Source organism: Paroedura picta, chromosome 6, assembly GCF_049243985.1.
Source record: "Paroedura picta isolate Pp20150507F chromosome 6, Ppicta_v3.0, whole genome shotgun sequence".
Taxonomy (NCBI): domain Eukaryota; kingdom Metazoa; phylum Chordata; class Lepidosauria; order Squamata; family Gekkonidae; genus Paroedura; species Paroedura picta.
Window position 1 is genome coordinate 4,330,837 of NC_135374.1, and position 19,041 is coordinate 4,349,877.

At 51.8% G+C, this 19,041-nt stretch overlaps 1 protein-coding gene across 4 annotated transcripts in view; it reads left to right on the forward strand.

The window, feature by feature from the left end:
- The first annotated feature begins 1,172 nt into the window (after positions 1 to 1,172).
- The window catches only part of GDPD5 (glycerophosphodiester phosphodiesterase domain containing 5), a 119,212-nt gene continuing 101,343 nt past the window's right edge, over positions 1,173 to 19,041 (forward strand). For 3 of the 4 annotated variants that reach the window (XM_077341236.1, XM_077341239.1, XM_077341238.1), the window contains exon 1: positions 2,603 to 2,772. The gene's annotated coding sequence lies outside the window, so the exon portion shown is untranslated. Of the gene's footprint in view, positions 1,275 to 2,602; positions 2,773 to 19,041 lie in introns of those variants that run through there. The other variant, XM_077341237.1, reaches the window with a different exon arrangement.

Genomic DNA, 19,041 nt, shown 5'->3' on the forward strand with positions numbered 1-19,041 from the left:
CATCAGGCTTGCTGGGTGACCTTGGGCCTGTCCCAGTTCTCTCAGAGCTCTCTCGGTCCCACCTATCTCGATGGGGTGTCTGTAGTGGGAAGAGGAAGGACAGGTGATTATAAGCCACTTTGAGACACATCAGGCCTGCTGGGTGACCTTGGGCCTGTCCCAGTTCTCTCAGAGCTCTCTCTGTCCCACCTATCTCGATGGGGTGTCTGTAGTGGGAAGAGGAAGGACAGGTGATTATAAGCCACTTTGAGACACATCAGGCCTGCTGGGTGACCTTGGGCCAGTCCCAGTTCTCTCAGAGCTCTCTCAGCCTCTTCTACCTCACGGGGCACTGTTGTGGGGTGGGGAAAGTATTTGTAAACTGTTTTGGGACTCCTTCAACTAATAGAAAATGGGGTATAAAAACCGACTCTTGTTCTTTTTGTAAAACCTTTCGCAAGGTGAAATCCTGACTCGCCACGGGGCATGCCGCAGCCTGCTGGCCTGAAGCAGGGATCTTATCATCCCCTGCCCGTGGGAGACGGAAATCTTTCCCTTGTGCTCCCGCTAATTGCTCTGCCTGCGTATCAGGAGGTTACAAAGGGAGCGGACGAGCTTCCAGACGCAAGGCCAATCTGCTGTGCCCCCCAGCTGTGGGCACAGGCTCCAGATGCCAGGGTGCCAGCTGCTCATCGATCGCTGGCTGATGCTGACCGGTGAGAAGGGTCAGTTGTCCTGTAGACATTGTGTCTCAGCAGGAGGTTTTTCAAACTTGGATCAGAAAGGCTGGTGTTGACGTAAGCCATGCAATGGCAAACGTCCAACAAGAGAAGTTGTGATATCTGTTGGCCAAGCTTCAGAGGTAAGAACAGGAAAGAACAGAGCTTCCCAGCAACACCCGCAGTCATAGATAAGGCTGTTTTTCTAGCGATGGTGGCAAAGAAGCCGCCGTCTCTGTTAAGCCCCGAATGAGTCACTTTTGCTGATCAAGCCTAGTTCTGCAATTTCATGTCAGAATCTCCCTAGCAGAGTAGCGACTTTTTGGGAAGAACCACAGGCTGTCAAAGAGACGGAAATATTAGCTCTTCGGTTTCTGAACTTTGCCATTTTTACATCAGAGCCGTGTGTGCTGGTGCTTTTGCGCTGGGACTGAACTGTTTGTTCTTTGCAGAGAGCGGAACAGCATTGTTGACGCAGGGTAAACAGCCTGGTGCTGCACTTTCTCTGCATATTCACACGCCGCCAACACAAAGCCCTGGAGATGTGAGGGTGAAGGTCAGGAATGGTGAATTTCGGTAAGTAGAAAGAACTTCAAAGGATAAGGGAGAGGAGGATCCCAAGGTGATGCGGCTAACATCAGCAGATCCTGTGTAAAAGTTCTGCATTGGCTTAGCGGATCTGGGGACAGAAATGGCATTTAGGGTTGTGCTGGTCAAGTTAGTGTCTGGCTGACCTCGGGACAGTCCCAGTTCTCTCAGAGCTCTCAGCACCACCTACATCACAGGTGTGTCTGTTGTGAGGAGAGGAAGGGAAGGTAATTGTAAGCTGCTTTGAGGTACATAAGGCCTGCTACGTGACCTTTCTCCCAGAGCTCTCTCAGTCTCACCTACTTTACAGGGTGTCTGTTGAAAGGGAAGGCGATTGAAAGCTGCTTTGAGGCACATGAGGTCTGCTGGGTGACCTTGGGCCAGTCCTAGTTCTCTCCGAGCTCTCTCAGCCCTACTTACCTCACAGGGTAGCTGATTGGGGAGAGGAAGGGAAAGGCAATTGTAAACCGCTTTGAAACTCCTTTGAGTAGTAAAAAGCGGAGTTCAAAAAATCAGCTCTTCTCTCTTCTGCTCCACAGATCGACACAATCACTCCTATATAATCAGGTTTTATTTCTGTCACAAGACCCCAAAATGGCTGCCTTTGGTCTCCTTCCTTCGGTCCCCACAAGAACCATGCGAGGTAGTTCAGGCGGAACGTGTGTGATGAGACCCAAGGTCACCCAGCAGGCTTCCAGTCAAGCGGAGATTCGAACCCGGTTCCCCCAGACTAGAGCACTCGATGGATGCCCGTTATGGATTGACGTTGGTGACAATTTTGGGCATCCTGTGTTCCAGTGGCTGAAGCGGCAGACCAGGCGCTTTCCCGCCTGCCTGTGGAGCTCTGAAAGGAAGCCAAAATGACATTCCTGCTGGCAGGGACTCATGGGAATTGTAGTCCATGGACATCTGGAGGGCTGCAGTTTGCCCACCCCTGCTCCAAGGGAACGGGAAGCGACTTAACAAACAAGGTCTCGGGGCTAAGGCAGGCGACCCATCCCTCCGTCAACGCTTGCTTGCTTATTTATTTATTTGTATCCCGCCCTCCCCAAGGGCTCGGGGCGGGTCACACAAAACAGAAGAGCTACACTACAGATGCCTTGCTCCCAAAGCAGGGGGAGCGCAGCGAGATCCCGGGGGCCATGCAGGTGAGACCCCCCCCAGGCGCGCCCGTGGCTCCTGTCGGGGGAGGAGGACGGACAGGTGCGGCGCTTCCCAACTGCCCCGCTCCGGGCGGGGGACGGAGCGCCGCGCCCAGCAGCCGAGGCCAGGCAGGCGGGCGTGCGCGCTTTTCGGCGGGGCTGCGTGGCTGGGCGGCTCCTCCTCCGGCCGGCCGAGCTCCGCCTCCCGGGCGCCGCGTTGGGGAAGCGCCGCGCGTCCTTCGCCGCCTTGACCCAGCCGCTGGACGGGCGGCGCTGCGGAGGGGAGAAGCGCCCTGCCGGCCCGGGACACGGACGAGCCCCCCGGAGGGCAAGCGGCGCGCCGGGTGAGTGGGGCTCGCCTGCAGCCGGAGGGCCCGGTTGCCAACTGACCGCCGGAGGGGAAGGCGCCTGGCTCGGGAGCCGAGGCGCCGCCTGGTGGCTGCAGCGGGAGGGTCAGCGCCGGGGGTCGGAGCGGGGAAGGGGGAGACCCTCGCTTGGCGCCCCGGGGTTAGGCGGTGGCCGCCCCGCCTTGGCTGGCACGAGGTGACATCCGCTGCCTCCCTCCGGGTCCGGGTGCCAACCTCCAGCTGGGGACGGGGGATCTCCCGGAATTAAGGCGGGTCTCCTGCCGGGAGAGAGAGAAAGAGAGGGGTTCCCAAAAATGGTTGCTTAGGAGAGGGGTGCACCCTGGGGCGGGAGACCCCCGCCGAGGTCCTGCCCCCCGGGCTCCCTGTCCAAATCTCCTGGCTGTTTCTTGTGGGCAGTTCTAGTGTGGCTTACTCACGAGTAAGTGGATATAGGTTCATAGGCTTTTTCTGGCTATCCCCCCCCCCCCATTCCGTAACACTGCCTTAATTTTCTGATCGCCTGTTTATGCATAGGAAGAGGGGATATCTCAGCCTGCTTTGATTCCTGATCAGAAATTTCCGTTCTAACATAGCTGCCTGTAGAGTCCTTAGCTCTCCCAGCAGTCAAACCAACCAATTCACCCCCTTACCCGCACCCCCCTGTGCATTTCTCAATTTTACGACAGGCGGGTGTTCATCAGGGGAAGCTTAGTCAGCAGGTGTCCCACGCATGGCGTTTTAAATCAGGGGTAGTCAACCTGGGGTCCTCCAGATGTCCATGGACTACAATTCCCATGAGCCCCTGCCGGCAAACGCTGGCAGGGGCTCATGGGAATTGTAGTCCATGGACATCTGGAGGACCACAGGTTGACTACCCCTGTTTTAAATGCTCAATGAAAGAAGTCTGCAGACCTTATTCCAGTCCTGGCAGGTGTTGGGTGGGAGTGAAAAAACGGAAGATGGGGAGAAGGTGTCAGTTTGGCTCCTCTGGAGGAGAAAGGCAGAAAAAAAAGAAGGGGACCCCGAAGGGGGTAGGTGGGAGGGGGTACCTGTAGTCCCAGGTGGCATGGAGACATGTGCTGCTGATGCCTCACCTCCAAAGCACAATTTTATTGGGGGGGAAATAACAAAGGATGGATGGCTACAGGAACAGGGGATTTGATGGGTTCAGGAAAGAGAGGTCTATGCCGCGGTGACAAAAGGGAACCTCCACATTTAGGGACACTAAACCCCTGAATCCCAGAGCCAGGAGGCAACATCAGGGGAAGGCCTCGGCCTCCCTGCCCTGTTCTTGGCCAACCAACTGGTTGACCCCTGGGTGAGACGGGAGGCTGGACTAGATGGACCTTCCGTGGTCTGACCCAGCAGGGCTCTTCTTAAGGTATTATCAGGGCAAGGCCTCGGCCTCTCTGCCATGTTTTTGGTCCCTGTGGGAGACAGGATGCTGGACTGGATGGATCACTGCTCTTCTTCACTGGCAGTCTTCAAGCAAAGGTTGGATGCACACTTTTCTTGGATGCTTTAGGATGCTTTGGGCTGATCCTGCGTTGAGCAGGGGGTTGGACTAGATGGCCTGTATGGCCCCTTCCAACTCTATGATTCTATGATTCCTTTCTTAGATTGTTTTTGTGTAGCCTATCAGGGCACGGTGGCTTTTGGGACTTCCCAGCGATACCCTTTCCCTGTTGGGAGTCAAAAGTGTAAATGACAAAAGGACCTTTGTCTCTTGAAAGCGTCTCCCCTGGGACATCTCCTTGGCCTCCCTCCTGGGGTCGAATGGGGCTCTTCTGGCACGGCTGCCCACTGGAGATAATTTTCTCCCAGGCCTTCATAAGAATCTGGGCAGGGGAAACGAAATCAGCAAAGCTTATCTTCCTTCCCTCCCTCTTCCTTGTGTGAGAAGAGCTTTCCCGTGTGGATTTCTGCCGTCCGGTCAGGCTAGCGATGTGCCTGGAAGGGCAGCCCCTCCCAGCATCATTGATCAGACCCGTCTCTTTGTTCGGAAACGGTCCGATGAGGCTTTCTCTGGGGGATATTTGGCCATTCATCCGTCGCAAGACGACCATCCTTTGGGCGGGGCTCCCTAGCTGCTGGGGTTTGGGAAGAGAGCATCAGTCTTGATGGGTCTCTGGAAGGCCTTTCTCATGTTCCTGAGGAAACACGCATACTTGGGAATCTTAAAAAGGAGAAGAAGAAGGAGAGTTGGTTCTTATAGGCCGCTTTTCTCTACCCGAAGAAGTCTCAAAGCGGTTTAAATTCGCCTTCCCTTTCCTCTCCACACAACAAACACCCTGTGAGGGAGGGGAGACTGAGAGAGCCCTGAAATTACTGTTCGGTGAGAACAGCTTTATCAGTGCTGTGACTAGCCCAAGTTAACCCAGCAGGCTGCCTGTGGAAAAGGAATGGGGAATCAAACCTGGCTCACCAGCACTCCTAACCACTACACCAAGCTGGCTTATATGTTAACTTTCTGAATGTTTATCTCTTTCCTTCATTCATACACCTGTTGAACACTCAAATTGGCTCCCATCGATCTCCTCTCCTCTGTTTTAAGCTCCCAACAACCCTGTGAGGTAGCTTGGGCACAGTGAGGGAGCCAGCCTGCTGTAGTAGTTAAAAGCGGTAGCTTCCAATCTGGCGAGCCGGGTTTGCTTGCCCGCTGCTCCACACGCAGCCAGTTGGAAGTCCTATTAGAACTGTTCTCATGGAGCAGTTCTCTTAGAGCTCTCTCGGCCTTACCTACCCCACCGTGGGGATTTGAACCTGGGGATGCCCCTCTCACCGTAACTTTCACAGGGCTGTTGTGACGATAAGAAAGCAACGAAGGGGATCCAGCGTGGTTTAATGGTTAAGCTGTTCTCACAGAGCGGTTTTGTCAGAGCTCTCTCAGCCTCCCCTCCTTCTGGCAGACAAAAGCGGCATCTAAGAACCAACTCTTCTTCAGTAATATCAGAGCTCTCTCAGCCTCCCCTCCCTCATAGGATGTCTGTTGTGGGGAGAGGAAAGGGAAGGTGACTGTAAGCCGCTTTGAGCCTCCTTTGAGTAGAGAAAAGCAGCACATAAGAACCAGCTCTTCTTCTTCTTCTTCAGTAATCTCAGGGCTCTCTCAGCTTCCCTTCCCTCACAAGGTGTCTGTTGTGGGGAGAGGAAAGGGAAGGCAATTGTGAGCCACTTGGAGACTCCTTTGAGTAGGGGGAAAGCAGGGCATAAAAAAAACCCTCTTCTTCTTCTGACAAGCCTTAAGATCACCCAGAAATGTGACACTGGCCAGTTTACATGGGGTGATGCTGAACTTGGTCTGCTGCTTATTTTACTGGGCAACTGAACGTCTCTGAATCAGAAGGGAGTTATGTAACGGTGGGCATGTTCTCCCCAGTGGCGCCCTTCGTCCTGGTTCGTTGCGTGAAGGTTTCTGCGCTCGTTGCTGGCATTTGAGCCCGTCTCTCTGGCCCTTGGTGGGGGCTTTCTCCTGGTGGGGGCTTTCCTCGTGGATCCCCTTTACTGAGCCCTGATCTTCCGCGTGACTTGATCCCTTGGCCTCAGCTGTTTCGTGTTCTCCGGAGGATGCCGGCGCATGAAAATGTGCTGCTACTATCTTTGCAGGGTCAGGTTCTGGGCGGATGTGTTAATGTTCTGGATGCTGTTTTGTTGGCTTCTTGCTATCTCTGCGTCCGTGCTTGTGTGCGTGCCATGAAATGACAAGCTGATTTCGGGAAGATCCCTCATGGGGGCTCTGAATGCAAAAGACAAAAATGATGGCCAAACTGTGGCACTCCATATGTTCATGGACCACAATTCCCATGAGCCCCTGCCAGTGGCAGGGGCTCATGGGAATTGTAGTCCATGGACATATGGAGAGCTGCAGTTTGGCCGCCCCTGCAGCCTGTCTCTGCCTGTGAGCTCTGGACTCCCTTGGGGGTCAACCATAAACATACTAACCAGAGCTGGCTTTGCGTACCTGAGACTGGGCCAACCTGAGCCGTGCAGGTGAGGGCTCTCTGGCTGCTGAAGGTGTGTTTCACCCACACCTGCTGTGATTCTGCCTTCTCTCTTTCATCCTAAATACCTCCCTGCGAGGTAGGTGAGGCGGAGTGTGGCCGATTTAGGTTCTGATCCCACAGCGAGCGGAGATGTGAACTCACGGAGGTTGGGATGGTCACCGGAATAAACAGCTTGAAAAGGGGTGGGGGGTGGGGATTAGATCAATTCATATAGGATAAGTGTGGCTGAGGGGAGCCTCCACATTGGGGGGCACTAAACCTCTGAATCCCAGAGCCAGGAGGCAACCTCCGGGTCCACCATAGCAGTATTTCACCTGAGTATAAATACGTAGTACTACTAAACTGGAAACCAAATGGCAATATTCCACCACTTGAATGCATGGAACTACCTCCTGCTGAGTCTGGCTTTTAGTATACCAAGGACGTCATTGCTTACCCTGACTGGCAGCAGCATTTAGGATCTCAGGCAGTGGTCGTTCACATCACCTCCTGCCTGGTCCTCTTCAACTGGAGGTACCAGAGATTGAATTAGGGCCTTCCTCCATTCCAAGCGGATGCCCTACAGCTGAGTCAGGGTCCCCCATGTACATATTCCTTCATTTGTAATGTCTATTGTTTGCTGCTCCGGACGAAGCCGTTTTCCTGCTCCTGAATTGTCTTACTGCTGTGTTAGCAGTCGAAAAGCCGAGTAATCCAAGCCGAATAATCCCCTGTTTTTCCCCCGGCTTGCGTTTTGGAACAGGGACATCCCACAATAATAGCACCGATGTGCTGATAGCATTGAGGATTTTGTTTTGGCTCACGGGGAGGGGGAAGCGTGCCTTTTGGAGTGAACGTTCCCTCCGTTCCTCCGATGAGCGTACAACAGTTCGCTTTCCCGGCATCTTCGAAAATCTCTCGCCCGCTTAATTTAAGATTTGTGCGCCGTTCCCCAGGGTGTTGGAAGATGCCAGCGGACGGTCCTGCCACGAACTCCACCTACGGTCTCTCTGTGTCTACGAGGCCTGTGGTAGAAGCCGCATTCGGGGTGGCTCTGAACCCCCCGTGACAAAACACATTTAGTTTCCCGACTCTGAAGGAAGCCCGTGTTCTCCCTGAGCTGAGAAGAGTTTCTCCAGGTCCCGCTGATGTGGATTTCTTTCCCCTGCCATGGAAGCTGGGAGGGTTAGCTAGTCTGTTGTTCTTCCCTTTCCCTAAATGCTTCTGGCAGTGTGAGAGGCCGAGTAAACTCTGTGGATGGAGCCGCAGCAGGAAAGCTTGGGTCCGGGTTCGAGTTCTGGCGGCGCCCTGAACTCGGTGGCCTGGTGTGCAGAAAACCAAGTCCCTTAACTTGAGAGCCAGTTTGGTGTAGTGGTTAGGAGTGCGGACTTCTAATCTGGCATGCCGGGTTCGATTCTGCGCTCCCCCACATGCAACCAGCTTTGTGACCTTGGGCTCACCACAGCACTGATAAAGCTATTCTGACCGGGCAGTGATATCAGGGCTCTCTCAGCCTCACCCACCTCACAGGGTGTCTGTTGTGGGGAGAGGAATGGGAAGGAGAATGTAAGCTGCTTTGAGACTCCTTTGGGTAGGGAAAAGTGGCATCTAAGAACCAACTCTTCTTCTTCTTCTTCTTCTTCTTCTTCTTCTTCTTCTTCTTCTTCTTCTTCTTCTTCTTCTTCTTCTTCTTCTTCTTCTTCTTCTTCTTCTTCTTCTTCTTCTTCTTCTTCTGTAATCTCAGGAAAGCGAATGTAAGCCGCTTTCAGCCTCCTTCAGGTACGGAAAAGCGGCATATAAGAACCAACTCTTCTTCTTTTTCTGTTAAATTGGTGTGTTTGTTTAAAAAAACAGAAACAGTTTCAAAAAATGTGTGTCAAGTTTATTGAACGAATTCTCAAGTGATAAGGTTCTCCGTAGGCAATTGCCCGTTTCTAAAATCACGCAGCACAGAAAACAAATAGATAGCTTCTCTATCTAACACAAATCAAGATCTGTAGTAGATGGCATGGGCCTGCAGTCACAAAATCGAACGCCACCCTTCCGGCTCTCTCTACATTGCTTTGTTTGCACGTAGGCGGATCGTAGACGAAGCCGGTCAGTTCACCAGGATCCAACCTAGTCCCTGCTTAAAAAAAAAAGAACCAGAGTCCTGGAGGTCTGAAACACCTTTCAGACCAACAAAGATTTATTCAAGGCGTGAGCTTTCGAGTGCAAGCACCCTTCCAACTCCAGGTTTCTGTGATTCTAACGTTGTTGCACGGTATCCATTTTTAACTGCTGCTGTGTGGCGATTGAACGGGAGACCTTTCATTGCGTGGAAAACATGTGCTGTTTCATGGAGTGCTGGCTGCACCTGTGGTGGAGGTTTCTGAGGTTAGTTCTGGGGCTTTAGTGGCTATATTTGGGGAGGGGGCAGGTTGCCTTCAACGGAGCAGCACTGTTCATTCAAGGTGTGAGTTTTCGTGTGCATGCTAGCGACAGGCCTCTTTTAATCACTGTGTTCCACAACTGGGACTGCATCTGCCATTAATCGCTAACCTTGACATTCTAATTTCCCCTACTATGTTTTTCAAACTGGAGTTGAACCCAAAGGACTGATAAGCTCAGTTTGTTGTTCCTGAAAGGCTCTTGTGTCTGCTAAACATCTTTGTTATGCTGCATATTTATTGGATATCTTCATGTCGCTGTCCTCTAGAATCATAGAGTTGGAAAGGGGACCTCCTGGGTCATCTAGTCCAGCCCCTTGCACTATGCAGGACACTCACAACCCTCTCGCTCACCCACTGTCACCTGCCACCCCCTTGAACCTTCACAGAATCAGCCTCTCCGTCAGATGGCTCTCCAGCCTCTGTTTAAATATTTCCAAAGATGAACCCACCACCTCCCGAGGAAGCCTGTTCCACTGAGAAACCGCTCTCACTGTTCTAAGCTGACCCCTTGAAGAAAGCCTTGTTGGTCTTCCAGATTCCACAGGACTCAAACGTTGTTGTGCTGCTTCGTTGTGCACACAGTTGCCGACCTGACATTCGACCCGTGATATGTATTTTCCCCTTTTTCTTTCTCTTGCATCAAAGATTCATGCTTGACTCTTGCGCACTTCCCTCTTTGGAAAAGCGCCTAGTTGGTCAGGCACTTGGCAAACACGAACCACTTGTGGGTTGTGTCCTTTCTAACACAGGAATCCGGGAAGTCTGCACCCCACCTACACTCCTTGGAGATGACAGCTGGGCCAGAAGTCCCCCACCTCTTTCTCTCCTGCTGGGAACTTGAAGTGATCTCTCTGTTCCTGTCTGACAGCCGGGTTTTGCGGCCTGTGACTGTTTTCACTTTGAGCAGGAAGGTGCAAGAGCTGAACGAAAAGAATTCATAGCATCATAGATTTGGAAGGGCCCTCCTGGGTCATCTAGTCCAACCCCCTGAACCATACAGGACACCCACAACCCTATTGCTTTCTCTGTAGCCTGCCCCTCCCTCGAACCTTCACAGAATCAGCCTCCCCGTCAGAGAATTCACAAAGAGAATTCTCTCCAGACAGTTGAGCAGTCAACTGGCTATTCAGGACCTTTTGCTTGCGGCTGGTGGGTGGCTCCTTCCCCGACAGCCGATTCAGGGCTTGAGGGTTACACCGGCCGAGCATTACGATTGAACAGTGTGTCCTGCTAGTGCGCAATCAGCCAGCATTGAAGTTCTTTACGGCCCCTGTTTTGGTGGTTTTCCCAGCTCTTATCGGAGGGACTCCTGCTGGTTCCTTGGCAAGTTATCCTGGTTCTGATAAGATCGGTAACGTTAGACGTTCCTCCCCGGAAGGCTTTCACTGCCAGTATTGCCTTGTTATGTGTGAGATGCACATCGGGACCATTGCAAACGGGGGATGCTCACGTGCGCAGCTCGATGGTGAGGGTTCGATGTCAGCAGCGGCCTGCTTGGAAAGAGAGGACATTTTCCCCAGATTCTCTGAAAAGGGAGGGGTTTCTTCTGCACATGCAGCCAATTTATCACCTCTGTGTATTCTGTTACGTAGGGGCCAAGCCCGTTGCATTCAGGAATACAAGGGGTGTTAGAATCATAGAATCCTAGAGTTGGAAGGGGCCATATAGGCCATCTAGTCCAACCCCCTGCTCTATGCAGGATCAGCCCTAAGCATCCTAAAGTTAGATTGAGGGGGTGGAGTGGAAGATATCTGAGGGTGGCCTTCCCCTCCCCCCCCAGGACCTGGAAAGGCTGCAGGCCGCTGTTAGGGAACTCACCAGCAGGGGCAGCTCTCACGCGGCAGCGATCTGCAGCCTCCGAGCCTCGGAGGGAAGTGGAAGGAGGAGGGGGCTGTCGGGTGGGGGACAGAAGGTGATTGGCTGGCCGCTGAACAGACAGGCAAGCCGGTTGGAGGAGGAGAAGGCACTGAGGGGCGGGACAGCAGCCCTGAGTGGGCGTTAAGCGCTGAGTGGCATTTAAGCCATGAGACCAGCTCCTCCTCCAAGCCCTTACCAGAAATAATAAGTGGAACAGATTTGCGCCCTGTCTTTCTTTCCACCGGGGACTGGAAGATCCAAATGGGTGGACGGGTGAGTCTGTCTATAGCAGCAGAAAAGAGCCAGACTCCAGGAGCACCTTCACGACTAACCAAATCTGTGGCAGGGGAGGAGTTTTCAAGAGTCGCTCCTGACTTCTTTGGATACAGCTACAACAGGGTTGCTGGATTTCCATTCTGGCTGCCCAAATGTCGGCTTCTGCATGGGATTGGTGGGGAAATGATTTCACATGGACAAGTTCTTGGGCCAAAGAAAGGAGGCAAGGAGGCTTCAGGAGCAGAGGAAGCAAAGGGATTCACACTGCCCAGAAAGACGCCCCTTCCTTTCAGTTCCTCTTCTCCTTCTTCTCCGACGACGCTGGATGATAACGCAGAAACCGAGCTGGCCGGAGGAAGCCGGGTTCCGCTCAGCCGCCTCCGGGGTGGTCCCGAGGTTCCTCGGAGCGCAGGGTTATCTCGTGTCCTTCCAAAAACTCCTTAGCGTGGCAAAGCGACTGGGGTGGGGGTGGGGGAGGCCAAGCAAGATTAATGGGGCTTCCTGAGCTTAACCGGAGAGGGGCACGCGGGGTCAATGCAAGCAATTAAGAGCTTTCCATAACAGCTTAATCAGCCCGCTTGTGGCTTCAGGCGCATGCTGCGACCCTGGTTCTTGCCACAGCCGCCCCTCTGTGCGCCTGGGGGGTGGGGGAAGGAGAGGGAGGCGCTGATGAAGGGAGTTAGATGCAAAAGGGAATTCTTACGGTCCGGGAGGGGCAACCTGGTCTGGGTTGGGGCCTCTGGAAATTTAGGGGTGAAGCATGGGGGGAGGGCAGAGGTTGGGGAAGGGAGGGGGTCACCGCAGGGTATGATGCCATACAGGGGTGGCCCAACTGCGGCTCTCTAGATGTCCACGGACTACAATTCCCATGAGCCCCTGCCAGCTTGCGAATTGTAGTCCGTGGACATCTGGAGAGCCGCAGTTGGGCCACCCCTGCTGTAGAGTCTGCCCTCTAAAGCAGCCGTCTCCTCAGGGCCCTTCCTTGGTACCGCTAAGTGTTTTAAGATAGTGGGCGTGGCTTGAGTCCAGCTGGGCTTCTCATTGGCCAATGGACCCCGGTTTGGCTGTGCACATCCAAATGACGGTTTAGAGGCGGTGTTGATTTTATTCTCTCATGGCTCTTTCCCTGTGTGTTTTCCTTTAAAATCTATCCTCTCGTGCTCTGCACTTGGGCTTCCGTGGTGGGTGGCTTAGCCGCCTCTCACGGCAGCCATTTTGTGCTTGGCTCCGCCTCCCCCGGCAGCCATGTTGTGGGTTGCGTTTGCTTCCTGGAGTCTGAATTTCAAAGGTGGCCACGGTCTCAAGAAGGTTGTGAGCCATTGCTCTAAAGCAGGGGAAGGGGCAGACTGTGCCTCTCCAGATGTCCATGGACTACAATTCCCATGAGCCCCTGCCACTGGCAGGGGCTCATGGGAATTGTAGTCCATGGACATCTGGAGAGCCACCGTTTTGCCCCTCCCCCTGCTCTAAAGCAACCATTTCCTCGGTTCCCAATTCCTTTTTCGGGAAACAACTTTTCGTTGGCACCCTTTTAAAAGACTCCCAAAGATTGCATTCATGTAGTCCTTGCAGATTTCCCCCAAAAGTGGTCTGGGGAACGCTCTCTCTCTCTTTTTAAAAGAAAACAATTCTTCCTTCTCGTACCCAGTGGGAACGGGTAATGAATATTTGAGGAAGCTGTCTCTCCCTCTCCCACCCTCCACCCCTTTCGTCCTGCGTTGTTTGTTGTTTGTATTACACAATCCTCATTTCTTTGTCCTCTGGGGGTCTGGCCCGGTTTGATTGCATTATTCATGGTATGTATCAAGCTTGGGATTTTTATGGATCTATTTTCATTTATGACTCTGCCTTTCTCCACGAGACTCCCAGGCAGATGGCAGGAAATACAAAATAAGTAAATTAATATGACATCAGCAGCGAGGCACTCTCAGCTCCACTTTAATTTCCTTCGTTTGCACCCCCGCCTTTCTGGCCAGTGTGGAGTCGGGAGTCGCTCTTGCCATTCTCCTCTGCTCCATTTACTCTCTCGACAACCTTGCGAGGTAGGTTAGACTGAGAGGATGCAACTGGCATTTTGTGCGGAACTGTGGCTGGCATCTGCAGAGGTACGACATGGAAAGATGGGAATTTCTCCGTGCCAAAGTGGAGTGTGCGAACAGACCTACAAACACCAGAATAAAAAATGGGGCTCTCAAAGCACCTTGCAGTGGTTCATCAAATAAGACAGGCAAGATCTTGGCTAATGGACTATCTAATGAACTCTGTGGTCTAATGGCCTTGCTAATGAACTCCATTCAGACACAGGAAAAGTGCTTCTTAGTTCCATTTCATTCCTGGGGAGAGTCCTGGATAAGTTAGGAGTGTATATGTTACATATCCCCCTCCATGAGAACGAAATGAAATGCCCAGCGGCTGTTCACACATTCCACATTTTTGGCATGGGGAGATTCCCATCTTGATGTTGTCTACCTCTGAAGATGCCAGCCAGAGTTCCTGGCGAAACGTCAGGGACTAAACCTACCAGACCACAGCCACACAGCCTGGAGCACCCACAACAACCCTTTCAATCCAATTTGCAACTGGATTTCACTGCACGCATTGGCCAAATCCATTTGCAAACCGTCACTAAAGTGGATTATTTACTGTGTGTAAAAACATGCTGTTTTGGGACACCGGGAGCTGGCTTCTTCCAGAGGCACGATGCAGGCCGGGTGGCTCCCGGATCCAATTTTGAAATCATGCCAAGTAAGTCAGGAGAAATTTTGCACACACAAAAAGAAAGGGTTGCATGCATCGTGGGTGGTTTCTGAGAAATCTGCACAAAGGCCAAAGACTGACAAATGTTTACCTTGATAGGAACGTTCCCGGTCAGCTTGGCTAGAACGGACAACGTCCTTGCGGGAGGCCCGTTTGCAAAGCATACAAGTCCAGAGGAAACGAAGGAGGGCTTGTGAACACCCCGTCCTGACTCCCTATGACCTCCCCTCCCCTGCTGCTTAGAAAAGCCGCGGAGCTTTTGAAACGGGTTCATTTCCAGGTGGTGGCACGGACCGTCCAGTGCAAAGTTCTTGCTGGGAAAGGAAACGAAAAAGCCGGGCTTGGCTGGTTTGGTCTTGGACGCAGCAGGAATGCACGTCTCGAGCCAGATGGCAAATTGGGATCCTTCCACTGCTGAAATCTGGGCCCCCTTCACACTGCGAGCTTCCTATTTTTAGGAACAGAAGGATGGTTCTTAAAAAAAAAAAAAATCATTTGTGCCTCCGCTTCCTGTTTGCGGCCGCGAGAGAAAGAAAAGAGAAAGGGACGGGATGTCGGATCAGGGGCGCTAAACAGACGGAGGAGCAAAAGATGTGGGGCGGGTTCCGAGTGGGAATTCTGATGCCGCTTGAAAACAGTGGTCTTGGAAGGTGCCCCTCCTCCAATTACCGATAGGACCTCTCTTCCCCCCCCCCCCACTTTAGCATAATCTAGAGCAGGGGTAGTCCACCTGTGGTCCTCCAGATGTCCATGGACTACAATTCCCATGAGCCCCTGCCAACCGCTGGCAGGGGCTCATGGGAATCGTAGTCCATGGACATCTGGAGGACCACAGGTGGACTGCCCCTGATCTAGGGGTCCCTGACTGCCCTGAGTCTGAATGTGGCGATATATAAATACGAAAATAAAATAAAAATAAGTAAAACATTTTGAGCTTGTGGGCACCTTCAGAATTCTGACACAGGGTGGCGGGTGCCACCGCGAAATGCTGCAGGAGGCGGAGCCAATCATAAAAATGGCGGCTGCAGGAGGCGGAGCCAACCATAAAAATGGCTGCTGCAGGAGGCGGAGCCAATCATAGAAATGGCTGCTGCAGGAGGCGGAGCCAACCGTAAAAATGGCTGCTACAGGAGGCGGAGCCAACCATAAAATGGCTGCTGAAGGAGGCGGAGCCAACCATAAAAATGGCTGCCGTGGTATACCTTCGGTAACACAGAGATAGATGGGTAACTGTGGTAGTCTGTGCAGCAGCAGAAAAGAGCCAGAGTCCAGGAGCACCTTCAAGATGAACTAAATGTGTGGCAGGGGAGGAGCTTCCGTGAGTCATTCCTCACTTCTTCAGATTCAGCTAGAATGACAGTCCAGTGGTCCTTATACCACAGGGTTGATAGATTCCCATTCCTTACAGTTAGATGTGGTGCCTTCCTTGGAGGCAGATCCAAATGGGTAGCAGCAGAGAAGAGCCTGAGTCCAGGAACACCTTCAAGACTAACAGAATTTGTGGCAGGGGAGGAGTTTTCGTGAGTCGCTGCTCACTTCTCCAGGTGCAGCTAGAATGTGAGTCGACCTGTCCTTGCATCTCAAAGTTGGTGGATTTCCATTCTGAATGGCAAAATGGGGTGCCTTCCGTGGAGAAAGGTCAAGATGGGTGACTGTGTTGGTCTTCGGAAGCAGCAGAAAAGATTAAGAGTCCAAGAATCCAGGAGCGAATGCTGGCAGGGGCTCCTGGGAATTGTAGTCCATGGACATCTGGAGGGTCGCAGTTTGACTACCCCTGTTCAAGACTAACACAATTTGTGACAAGGGAGGAGCATTCATGCATCGGTGCTCACTTCTTCACAGCCGTGGGCTGTGGTGTGAAATGCTGCCCAAGCAATATATATTTAAAGACATCTGCACAGCCAACCAAATTTCCAGTGGCCGGACAGAAGCTCTGCCAGGAGAGGTGTGGGCAGGTGCCATGGTGCCCAGGGGCACCGGGTTGGGGACCCCTCACACGATCCAAAAACAAGAGCTGCAAAATGCCTGCGATTAAGGCCGTCCCAAATGACACAGCCCAGGCTGCAGATGTTTGTAGTTTGCAGAATGTTTTGTCAGCCTAAAAAAAGACCAACCTCTCGTCATCTTCTCCCCAAGGGTTCTGGAGAATCCGGGCGCTTGAAAAGCCGCCTCTTGTTATTTTGGACATTCTTAAGAAAGGGCACCCTGTGACCTTTGCTTTTGGATTTTGTGCCAAATCGGTGTGGCCGCCTACTGTTTAATTTTTGGTCTGTCTCCAGGCCTCCGTTCAAGAGGGAAGCCGGGCCCGAACCTGGGATCCTTCCGCAAGCGCCCTGCAAGTCCTCTAGCACTGAGTTACATCCCTCTCTTCCAAAGGGTGCAATGGCCCCTTGGCATTTTATTTGCACCAGACCTTATGGCTTCTGTGGTCAGGAATCCCACAGGCCGGCCGTTAATCTCCCCGTGATTCTACACGTGCTCAGTTTAAAAGGGTAGCTCTAATCCGCCCCCGGCGTTGTCTCTTCCTTTCTAGTTGGACAGCTCTGACACATTTGTGCTTCTGTGCCTTTCGGCTTGGCCTGTGGATTTTGGGGAGCCGCTTGCGTTTGCTTGGCAACGAACCATCTGTAGGGCTTACTCTTCAGAGTGACGGCCGGGCCTCTACGGGCGAGAGGAGCGGCAATTTCGTGACTCAGACCGGCTTTATTTTTAAATCGCGCACGTGTCACCCCCTGTGTCTTTGTCAGGTGGCATTGTGTTTAGGGAACATCTTTCTTGTTTTATCAGGCACGAGACAGCCTGGCGTAGTGGTTAGAGCGGCAGACCAGGATCTCGAGGGAGCCGGGTTCGAGTGCCTTCCCTGCTGCAGGGCCTGTGGTCGACAGCGTTAGCTTGGCTGCCGTAACGGGGTTGCAAGCGTAAAGCGGGTTTGTTTGTTGATGTGAACACATCACACGTGGTAGCCGTAGGGGAAATCTTTTAAGATATGTGACGGAAAATGCAGCGGAAATCCATTGTGGAAGTACTCGGTGTAGTTCCACAGGGCTTGCAAGATGGAGCTCTTCCGCCCAGCTTGTGGTTGGGGACAGAGAGGCAACAACATATAACAATTCTCATGTTTACGTCAATCTGGGAACAACCCTGTTCAAAGAGGTGGAACTTGAAATACTGGCTACAATTGAGATGAGGTTGCTGTTAGTTAAAGCTGGTTTTGAAGCTGGTTTTAAGTGGTTCTCAATGTATTATTTTAATTGTGTATTGTTTTATTGATCCTGAGCATTTTAAATGCCATAATTTGACGTGAAAATGCCTGAAAAGTTTAAACCCAAAATAAAAAACCCAGAGTTTTAATGTTTGATGTTTTCCCATCTCTCTGACGTGACTATCTTATTCTCACAACTTTTTAAAACTTCAGCGATGCCCTCCCTCCCTTTCTTCCCAAAGTGATTCTGTAACATTCTCTCCGCCCGCATTTCATGCGCACAACAACCCAGCCAGGTAGGTTAATCAGAATGCTTGTGTGCGTGTGATCCGCCCAACTTGGAAGTGCCCACGGAGAGGGGTTTCTTTGGGCTTGGGTCTGACGCTGCAAGTCCTGTAGTGCTGGGGAAAGGAACTGAGGCCCAGGGGTGGTGTCCTCAGCTGAGTAGAAAATAGGTCCCTGCTAGAGTTGCCCCCTCCAGGTGCTGCCTGGAGATCTCCCTCTTTTACAACTTATTTTTCAGGCAGCAGAGATCAGTTCCTCTGGAGATAATGGTCACTTTGCAAAGTGGATTCTGTGACACGGTTTTGACACTTCCTCGTTTTGCGTCTCCCTGGGACTTTCACGAGCCCTAGTGCAATAACTTACGGGTTTGTGGATCCTACGGGTACCCGAGAAAGAAGGGGGGGATGGACGGACCGCGTCTTTCCTTATCGGATCCTGTTGGCCAGACTCTTAATTCTGGGGTCAGGCGTCTTCTGCTGTGAAACTGCAAGTTGTACTTCTCTGCTCTGGCTGAGAATAGGCCTGTGTTTTGGGGCAATTCATGAATGTTTGTGCATATGTTTATTTGGATGCTTAGGGCTGATCCTGCGTTGAGCTGGGGGTTGGACCAGATGGCCTGTAAGGCCCCTTCCAACTCTAGGATTCTATGATTCTATGATTCTATGATTCTATGGTTTATATGCTGCTCTCCTGGCCAGGTATGCAACATATAGTTCATGACAATTATATCCCCGTCTCGGGTCTCCCGCCCTCTTCCAGTAGCTGAATTGTCGATTCCTCCAAGTAATGAATCCAAAAACCAAAAGTCCCAAGAGTTTTGTTTCCATGTTTTCCATGTCTTAAATATGATCCACAATCAGAAAGGTATCCCAGTTATTCTGACCGTTTTCCTGCACCTTTATTATTATTATTATTATTATTATTATTATTATTATTATTATTATTATTATTATTATTATTATTATTAGTATTATTATTATTATTGTTGTTATTGTTATTGTTATTGTTATTATTTAATTTTTAGACCGCCCTTCTCCCAATAGGTCTCAGGGCGGTTTACAACATAAATAGTTAAAACACAATAAAATCCCCATAAAAACCCCAATTAACATCAACAACAAGTCACATATAACATATAAGCGGCGGTGGTCACAATTCTGATCGTAGTTACCCGAGTTCCCCCCAAGTTCAGCCTGGTGGGGAGAATAATATTCAGAAGAGGGTGGCACCAATGCAATAGATCTAACAATGATCTCGATGTTAGAGATCTCAATATTGGAGGGGATCCTCTGATGCAGGGGTAGTCAACCTGTGTGTCCTCCAGATGTTTGTGGACTACAATTCCCATGAGCCCCTGCCAGCGTTTGCTGGCAGGGGCTCATGGGAATTGTAGTCCACGAACATCTGGAGGACCGTAGGTTGACTAGCCCTGCTCTGATGGATTAGTGGGAGAGCTGCCCTGGCCTCAACCATATGC